The 8,004-nt window shown below is 50.2% G+C and overlaps 1 non-coding gene across 1 annotated transcript; it reads right to left on the bottom strand.

Annotated features, from left to right (window-relative positions):
* Positions 1 to 345: 345 nt before the first annotated feature.
* Positions 346 to 434, bottom strand: TRNAR-UCU (transfer RNA arginine (anticodon UCU)). Its single transcript is given in 2 exon segments — positions 346 to 381; positions 398 to 434. It is a non-coding gene; the product is annotated as a tRNA-Arg (tRNA).
* Positions 435 to 8,004: the final 7,570 nt, after the last annotated feature.

Raw genomic sequence — 8,004 nt, forward strand, 5'->3', positions numbered from 1 at the left:
CAGACCCTGTCTGCACAAACTGCGAAGACTCCCTCACACCTGTACAGCAATTAGTTGTGGAAGCCCCCCCCCCTGCCCAGTGCACTCTACACACTCTGCATGGGGGCAAATGCCCTGCATGTGGGAAGGAGTCACTGCTCACACGTTTTGGCTCAAATGTGATGCTAAGGGGGTGGGCTTCCTCCGTGCGCTCCCAGGAGCAGGGGCTGCACAGAGCCCCCAGGGCCGGGCTGGGAAACCAAAAGCAGCTCTCAAAAAACATGCACAAGCCAATCCTGCTACTTGTGCTCTTTCTAAAAAATTATGAATGAACTTTCTCCCAAAATTTGGAGTTATCTGTCAAAACGACTCTGGTGGGACTCGAACCCACAACCTTTGAATGCCTCCACAGCCAGCCTAGAAGTCCAACGCGCTATCCATTGCGCCACAGAGCCACCTGTGGAAACCAACCAGTCTAAGTATACTCTAGATGGAAGTGAGAAAAAGTGATGCTTCTGTCAGAGCACTTTCTCTTTAGTGAAAGTGCAGATACATCTCTAAGCACGAGACGGACGGGACTGGTCCAGTCACAGGGTATCGGTGTGGGGGAAGGCGGGGTGGGGTATTCTGGTCCGGGTTATAATTACTTTCTACCGGAAGATTCTCATTGCTGGCGATTATGGTCAGCCTTCCAAACAGGATATGAACTCATTTTTACATATATCATGATGCTGATCCCGCCCCTCTGTTGCTGTCAATCACCACTACAGAGCAGTCAAACTTTGGCCCCGGCGACTCCTCCCTGTTTCAGGGAGGCCACGTGGCCGCGACCGGAGCCTCCTCCTGCGCTCTCTACTGGTTTAAGTTCTGATAGTGAACTATTAACACGCACAGTGCATCCAACCACGTTAGTGATCCGTTTTATACGAAGGTCACGTGACACATCTTCCACAACCTGCTGCTCCTGCTAGACTGACATGTGCCCGGTTTGGAAAGGCCAGTGCATTTTAAGCACTTTTCGTTTTCGTCGGCATTATCCGCATACAAATCTTTCCTGTCATTCTTTCATCCGTCTTCTTTCCATGTCAGCCTCAGCAAGTCCTTCTCTCCCAGCCACTGCCTCCCTCTTCCCTTTCTCTCCGTTCCCCCACTTTACCCCCTCCCCCCACCGCCTTTCCCGGCCAATGGCATGACCTGTTATTTATACCTGTGGCTGCAAGAGTGGGAACAGACGTGAAACCAGCAGCAAAGGCAACTTGTGGCGGCAAATAAATAAACATCTATTTGTTTCAGAATCGGCAGCATGGGGCTGCTGATAAATGTGAGATACCAGAGACTGAGGTAGACTCCCCCCCCCATACTCTGCAGTTTTTTTAAAATTAATTAATGTATTTATTTTATGCGTTTTTATATAGCGCGGACTTCACCCGAAGGTGTCAGAGCGCTTCACAATAGGAACAGTAATGCTACATGAGGAGAAAATTACAAGTCAGCATGTTACAAAAAGGAAACGCTACGTTACATGAGGCAAAAGTGACAGTTGTGAGCAACAAAATACATGATTCCACAGCTGCCAAGGTTTCAGATTGCCATGTGTGACATTTTAAAAATTTGAGTGAAATTATAAGTGACATTTCAACGACTATGAGTGACACTTTCTCGCGAGCAAAAATCATGCAATTAAGGCGAGGGAAAATTATAAATATCAGAAATTTCAGCCAACTGAGCAACAAGAAACTCCAAGAACTTCTTGAAACTGTTGCAGAACACCAGAAATGGAAGGAGACTAATCCCATTGCTCCCTCCTGTAACCGTCGTGGATGATCATGAGGCGCAGGCTGAACCGAAAGCAACCGGGCTGGCCACCTGTTGTGCTGGTAGGGGCTGGTGACATCACTGGGGCTCAGCTCTGCCACTCCTCAGCTTGCCTTGTAATGATCACGAGGCAGCCGGGCCATAGCTTAGCAACAAGATGGGGATCCCTGGGCTGGGCCTCGAGTCTGAGTCTTATGTTGTGGCAGGCCTCTCGGACCGTCCAGGCCCCAACTCAACAGGATGTGTGAGCAGAGAGGCGCCACACTGAAGTCAACAACACAGGTCTCTGTCTGTGTGACTCAGTGTGTTTCGGGCAGGCCACTTCACAAATCAGAAAAAAAGACACTGTGAAGAACACTGAGAGTGTAAATGTACATGCAGGCGCGGTTCGTCCATTGGGGCGTGGGGGCGGAGCCCCCCCTGCCCGAAGCGCCACCCGCCGCTCCCTCGGCGTTTTTGAGTTAAGACTGTGACAATCATGACAATGAATCAACATGACGTCAGACCGCCGGGCGGGCGTCATGTTGATTGATTGACATGATTGTACAGGCGGCAACACAAGTGCGCATGAGTGGGGACGGAGGGTGAATTTTTACCCGTGCCCACGCATGCGCACTTGTGTTTTTGCGGCGTTGCGCATGCCTATTAGGAGCCCTAATGGGCGTGCGGCGGGTGAGAAGGTACCTGTGCCCCTGGCGCCAGGATTGGCCAGGGGCACTGTGAGCCTGTGACGTGTGGGGAGCAGAGCCCAGAGGTGGCACGGACCGGAACCTGCAGCAAGTTAAGAGTGTGTGTTTTTCTTTTATTTTAAAGTGTTTGGTGCGAGCGTGCGTGTATGCATGAATGTTTGGTGTGTATGCGTGTGTGAATACATTTCTTTGAGTGTTGTGTATGTGGGTCGGGGGGGGAGCGCGCCGGCCAGAGTGGACTGGGGCCCGCACTCGCAAATCAGTTTGCGCCCCACCACTGTAAACTGTCACCAGCCGCCCCTGTGTACATGCACGGACCCGACTTCGGACTTGATAATACCCACTATTCACAGCCCTAGATGACACTCAGAGCAGCTGCTGTGATAACACGTGCTGCAGAGGTATTGGGTCAGACTAACCAGGGGCAGCAGGCTCTCTGACTCAGGAAGGATGATCAGACAGAGCAGCCCTGCAGATCGATGCTTTTTATTATGTGAAATTATTGTTTCACTGCATCATGTCCTGTTAGTAAAGGTCACGGTGGTGCTACGGCCAGGCAAGTAGAATACCTGACGCAGTGCTCTTCGTAGAAGGTCCAAGGGGATGGGCTGTAATAATGCTGAAGGCTCAGTGCTTACCTCTCTGCGTAGGTGCTGCTGTGTGACAGTGACTGTCTCACCTTCTGGCTGGCCTACGGGTACCCAGTTTCTTTGAAAACTACTGTTCCTACTACATTCGCAGCCTAGGCTTTCTGCCTTTTTTTTTTTTAAATAAACGCATGTCACGGGAGTAGTAGTTAACAAACAGCTCTGAGTTCTTGCTGCTGAGTGTCACTTTTCTCTTAACATGGTTGCTACCTCCTACATTTTGTTTGCTGTCACACTTGCACCAGACAGTGCCACCATTGCCTACGACGTAACATTACGTTTGTTCTTGTGTTTGAGTGTCTGCCAGTTATTGCACTATTATAGGCTCTAGTGTACTTGTTACTAACTTTGCACGCTTTTATAACTTACTTGCACGCGTCACATCATCATGCCACTTTCCTGTAATGCAGCGTTTGTGCTATCTCTTGTTTGCTCACGATTGTCACTTATGCTTCATGTAACACGTTTGCTTAAGCTTTTTGTGTAATTAATTTGCCTCATAACTAGTTTCTCCTCAGTACTACAGAGTTGTTGTCTCTGTCTGTTGTTGAAGCGCTCTCTGACACCCGGGGTAAGTTGTCCGCGTGACGCAGCGCTGCAAAGTGCATAACATAAAAAATAAATAAAACAGTGACAGTCAGTGACTGACACACTTACTAAGTGACTTGCTCAGCTGCTGCCGTGCCCACCCAGACACGATGTGGTTCAACACTGGCCACTCTGACGAGTCTGCCTGCCAGCTGTGCCTGCTGCTTCATCCCGACGGACACTGTCACTCCTCGGCCGCCGCCGGGCCGCGGCCCCCGTCACCCCCGAGCACGGGCCACGCTCCACAGTCCTCCGACCTCGGGCTTGGGCGCAGCTTGGCCAGAGCAGCAGTGAGTCTGTCGCCGCCGCCGGGGCGCTCTGCTGACCTGAGGAGCTCAGCTGCCAGAGGTGGGCCTGGGGCAAGGTGCGAGCTGCAGTGTCAAAGCGCGCGGCCATGATGGCGCTCAGAGAGACATGAGCTTCTCGTGCCGTGCAGCCTGCACTCGTGCTAATCCCCCGCCGCTTCTGCAGCACTTGCCCTACTTCCTCCGGACGTGACAGCACTATCGCGGCGGCCGGGCCAGCACATCCGGATTAATCTATCCCGGCCCCCTGGTGCGGTGATTGACAGTTGAGTATTACGACTCAGAGGGCAGCCCGGCCCCCCTGCAGCAGACTAGGACAGAGTCTGAGTAGCCGCACCGGCGCCGCCTGCACCATTTGTTTGCGCATGATGTTTACAGTTTCCGGGCAACAGGAACTTAGTCGGACAGCACAGGCAGTTGCTGGCAGAGAGACTAGATACATTGTAGCGCGCCACTGAGCGCTGCAGCAGAGTCTCTCAGTTAACTGTTTAGGCACTCGGGCGGCTGGCAGCACCTCTCTCAGCCCACTGAGAGCCCGGGCACTGGAGTGCCGCTGGCGAGCCTGGCACAAGTTGAAATGCGTGACAATGCATTTCAGTGCGGTGATGCGGATCACCGCACTGAAATGCGTGAGCGTCACACCTGTTGCGTGACGCTTGGCAGGACTAGGTAGCAAACGGTGCAATACAGGAGGAAAAAGTGACGTGTGCATGTTACAAGAGAAAACAAAGTACAATTTGAGGTATAATACTGCAATATATGGCAGACACTCAAGCACAAGAACAAATGTTACGTAGGCAGTGGTGGCACTTGTGCAAGTATCTAAAGCAAACAAAATGTAAGAGGTAGCAAACAGTGTGTTACAAGAGAAAAGTGGCGTGTGCATGTTACAAAAGAGTACCAAACACAGGTACAACCCCAGTGTTACGTCACTGGGGTTGGTTGCTCATGCTTCCACTGAGTAGCTCTGAAATGGTTGATGTTCTGTTTGGCTGAGGAGAAGAGGCATTTGTGTTTTTTTGGGGTGGATCGTGTTTTTTCCTTTTGAAAACGCCAGGTGAGGGCCGACAGCCCACGAAAGAGAGCCACATGAAGGGGTGCAGGATTGTCGGGTTGTAGGGGTGAGTTAGCGAGAAGGCTCACAGATGGTTGGGGTTTCCAGGAAGCTTCAGGTCGCTACCATTTTCCCCAACCTCCCGGACGTAGAAGTAACTCCACGCTGTGTTTACCACTGACAAGGCTTGTTGGTGGTCAGGTCAGCTACCACGGCCTTTGTTCGACGCTGCTCCTTGAGGGAACTCCGCAGCACCTCCAACATCCCTCACCAGTGGTCCCGTTGTCGAGTTGTGAAATCCGTTTCCTCACCAGCACTGTCTAAGCAGTAAAAACACCTCGGCTCACGGTTCAGCATCTGGGACAGCCAGCACCACTCTCCACCTAGGCCCTACGAGGCAGGTAAAATTCAACTGACTGGCATGGCCTGGTTCTGGACCTGCACCACCTTAGCCCCCAGTGGACTCGACCAGCAAGTGGCCAAAGTAGTGCTTTATCCATTGACCGTAACGTTAAAATTTTGTTTTTGGGAATTGCACTGATTTATTTTTCCTTCTAAAATCCATAACTCCAGTTATATTGATCCGATTGTGCTCGTTTAAGTGTCAGATTTTAAAAACAATTCTGCTTATTATTTACTAGTAGCCCGTCCCGACGTTGTCCGGGAGCAATTAGGCTTCAGGGCCCCGCCCGCCCCGACGTTTTCCGTGGGTCCCCCGGAGCCTTCCTCCATATATTGCAGTATTATACCTCTATGTTTACTTTGTACGATTTTGTAATCTGCTCACGTAACTTTTTCCTCCTGTAATGCACCGTTTGGCTCACTTTTTTAATCTTCGTTTGCTTCCTCTTGCTACCTGCACACGTCACTTTTTCCTCCTATACCTCTATGTTTACTTTCTACACTTTTGTAACCTGCCCACGTAACTTTTTCCTCCTGTAATGCACCGTTTGGCTCACTTTTGTAATGCTCCGTTTGCTTCCTCTTGCTCACAATGTACGCTTTTGTAACCTGCACACGTAACTTTTTCCTCCAGTAATGCACGTTTGGCTCACTTTTGTAATGCTCCGTTTGTTTCCTCTTGCTCACAATTTTCATTTTTGCTTCATTTTTCCGCCGCTCACCGCTCCTAAATAAATAAATAAATAACCTACCTCATCCGCCGCTCACTGCTCCTCCCCGCCTGTCCGCCGCTCCTCACCGCCTGTCCGCCGCTCCTCACCGCCTGTCCGCCGCTCCTCACCGCTCCTCCCTGTGCCATGTCCGCCAGTCCTCCTCGCGCTCCAGGACGCCGCTCCTCCCCGCGCTCCTCACGTCGGGCACGCACGTCGCGGCCGGCGCTTCTTCCAAGGGACTACTTTTTTTTTCTGTAAATTTTTTAAATAACGTATATTTATTACGCTTATATAGCCTATGTCCATCTGCACACCCTGACGATTACAACGATGTATCGGGTGTGTGGATTGGCACTGTGGTTCCCGAGTTTACCCGCCTCAAAGGTTCAATAGTAGTATAGATAAATAGGGCTCCCGCTTTTATGGTATTTATTCTTTTTAACATTTCTGTCTGTATTTATCCATATTTATTTGGCCATCTTATTGGCATTTATCCATATTTATTTTGTGTTTTGAGAATAAATGGAGTCATAAAATGGTGTATTTCCACATTTATTAAACTTCGATGTGCCTCATACATGGATGCCTGTCAAGTTTTAGCAAATTAAGTAAAATTAAATAGCCACATACAACAAAACAATACACTCGCAGGTACATATTAGCATTACACTGCAAATATATGTTAACACATGCCTGTATTTAAGGCAGAGGTCTTCAAACTTTTTTATGCCGAGACCCCCTTGTAAAACCTTTTTAGGCGTAAGGACCCCCTTCCGACAAAAGTTTCCAGAAACTGGTACTCCTCATCATCAACTTTTGACAACCATAAATGCGCCTGTTAGACCTCATCACATCCCTCCATCATTCATCCAGCCACACTTTCACACATCCATCCATCCACCCTTTCATCCTTCCATCCATACATCCATCTTTCATCCATCCACCCTTTCATCCTCCCATCCATACATCCATCCTTCATCCATCCACCCTTTCATCCTCCCATCCATACATCCATCCTTCACCAATCTATCCTTCATCCATCCACACTTTCATCCTTCCATCCATACATCCATCATTCATCCATCCACCCTTTCATCCATACATTCACCCATCATTCATACACCCACACTTTCACACATCCATCCATCCACCCTTTCATCCATCCATCTACCCATTATTCATCCACCCACACTTTCACACATCCATCCATCCACTCATCATTCATCCACCCACCTTTTCACACATCCATCCATCCACTCATCATTCATCCACCTACCTTTTCACACATCCATCCATCCACTCATCATTCATCCACCCACCTTTTCACACATCCATCCATCCTTCAGCCTTACATCCATCCATCCACCTATCATTCATCCACCCACCTTTTCTGTGCCTCTCTCATGGGGGGGGGGGGGGGGGGGAAATCAGTATCTCTCTGCGTCGTCTTTCTTCTTCTTTCCCGCTCATGGGAGGGCATCTCTGTGCCTCCCTGCTGGGGGCTGGGGGCGGGGGACGTGTCACGGGTCCCACAGTTCCAGGCGCGCAACATCCATTGAACTCAAAGGGCTACACTACACCCTGCTCCCTCAGCCCCCCCCCCCCAGGTCCCCCCAGCTCGTGTCTGTGAGCCCGGCTGAAACAGCTTCAGGGACACACACACAGTCACACCCAAGTACTTGACAGGTCTTTAAAAGACCTTTCACGTGTTAATGAGGCGTTGATGTTTTTCACACCTCGGTGTCAATTATGCCTCCGCCGTGAGCACCCTCGATCAGCCCAATGCCAGGAACTGCACTCTGCAGAATCTGC

This window comes from Lissotriton helveticus, chromosome 1_2, assembly GCF_964261635.1.
Source record: "Lissotriton helveticus chromosome 1_2, aLisHel1.1, whole genome shotgun sequence".
Lineage (NCBI taxonomy): Eukaryota > Metazoa > Chordata > Amphibia > Caudata > Salamandridae > Lissotriton > Lissotriton helveticus.